The sequence below is a fragment of the Carlito syrichta genome, unplaced genomic scaffold (genome assembly GCF_000164805.1).
Source record: "Carlito syrichta isolate Samal-C Ts95f unplaced genomic scaffold, Tarsius_syrichta-2.0.1 Scaffold311628, whole genome shotgun sequence".
Classification (NCBI taxonomy): domain Eukaryota; kingdom Metazoa; phylum Chordata; class Mammalia; order Primates; family Tarsiidae; genus Carlito; species Carlito syrichta.
In genome coordinates, this window is record NW_007255724.1 from 35817 (window position 1) to 37885 (window position 2069).

A 2069-nucleotide genomic window follows, 5' to 3' on the forward strand; every position below is an offset into this window, starting at 1 on the left:
GAGCGGCCACTGCACTCCAGTCTGGGCGACAGAGTAAGACTCCAACTCAAAAAAAAATTTAAATTTATTTTTTATTTTTGAAAAAGTAGCACTTATTGAGAGGATAGAAAAGCACCCGGAGTGAGAGGGGAGCTGAGAGGGTTGCCCCAAAATAATTAAATTAAAAAAAATAGATACAGGGTTTCCCTATGTTGCTTAGACTGGTCTTGAAATCCTGAAGTCAAGTGATCCTTCCATCTTGGCCTCCCAAAGTGTTGAGATGAGAGGCATGAGCCACCATGCCTGCCCCCTTCTTAATGTTTTACTGATATTTTTGCCACAGCTCCAGGCCCCTGACATCTCCCTCACTCATATCTCTCAGCCATGCTGCCCTCTTGGCTAGTCCTCCAACAAATAAACCTTTCCCCACCCCAGGACCTTTGCACCTGCTCTTACCTCTTCCTGGTGCTTTGTTTCCCAACACCTTTTCATCACTCATGTGTTCCCTGCTCCTGTGTCCTCCCAGCTGTCCCCAGTCATCTGACCTAAAGTCACTTTCCTGTGAGTGTTACTGTCTTCCTCGCAGGTGTTCTTGTCTAAGATGATTTTATTCATTTGTGTCCCTGCTTATTGTGAAGTCCTGCCACTAAAACAGTAGCCTTGTTTTTAAGTTAGGGTCTCACTCTGTCACCCAGGATGGAGTGAGGTGGCACAGTCATGGCTTACCACAGCCTCAAACTCCTGAACTTAAGCAATCCTCCCTCCTCAGACTCCCTAGTAGCTGGGACTATAGGTGTGCACCACCATGCCTGGCTAATTTTTAAATTATTTTTGAGACAGGGTCTCACTCGTGCCCAGGCTGGAGTGCAGTGGCACAATCTCATACTCACCACAGCCTTGAACTCCTGAACTCAGGGGATTCTTCTGCCTCAGCCTCTCAAGTAGCTACAGTCTCATGCCACCATGCCCAGCTAACTTTTTTATTTTTAGGAGGGACAATGTCTCATTATGTTGCCTAGGCTGGTCTCGAACTCCTGGGTTTAGGCAATCCTCCCACCTCAGCTTCCCAAAGTGCTGGGATTCAGGTATAAGCCACTGCGCCTGGCCTAAAACAGTAACTTTATTTTTTTGAGTTGGAATTTCACTCTGTCGCCCAGGCTGGAGCACAGTGGCACACTCACGGCCACCACAGCCTCGACCTGTTGGGTGATCCTTCCACCTCAGCCTTCCAAGTAGCTGGAACCACAGGCATGCGCCACTACGCCCCGCTAATTTTTTGACTTATTGTAGAGACAGGTCTCACCAAGTTGCCCAGGTTGATTTCAAACCCCTGGGCTCAGGCAATCCTTTCTCCTCAGCCTCCCAAAGTGCTGAGATGACAGGCTTGAGCCACCACGCCCGGCATCTTTTAATGCTTTTTATGTGACCTGGAGTCAGATACAGATTTCACATGTGACACGGTGATGCAGATGTTATGGCTGGATAACAAATTATCTCCAAATTTACTGGCTGTAAACAGCAGTGTGTGTCTTGTTCATAAATGTGCAGTTTGAGCAGAGCTTGGTGAGGATGGCTCATCTCTTCTGGGAAATCTCAAAGGCCAAGGGCTGGAGTCATTGGAGGGCTCACTCACTCACTTACTTTCTAGCTTTGGCTAGGCCAGGAGCTTATCTGGGAGACTCTTCATGTGATCTGGGCTTCCTCACAACATGGCAGCTGGGTCCACAGGAGAGTGTTCTGGCCAGGCATGATGGTTCACACTTTGGGAGGGAGAGGGCAGAGGACTGCCTGAGCCCAGGGGTTCGAGACCAGCCTGGGCAACTTGGAGAGACCTCATCTCTACAATAAATCAAAAAATCAACTGGGTGTGGTAGCACACGCCTACAGTTCCAGCTACTTGGAAACCTGAGGTGGAAGGATTGCCTGAACCCAGCAGGTTGGTGCTGGGATGGCCGTAAGCATGTCACTGCACTCCAGCCTGGGGGATAGAGTGAGACTCTGACTCAAAAAAAAAGAAAGAGCCAGTCTTGGTGGCTCAGCCTGTAATCCCGCGCCTTTGGGAGGCTGAGGTGAGTGGACTGCCTGAGCCC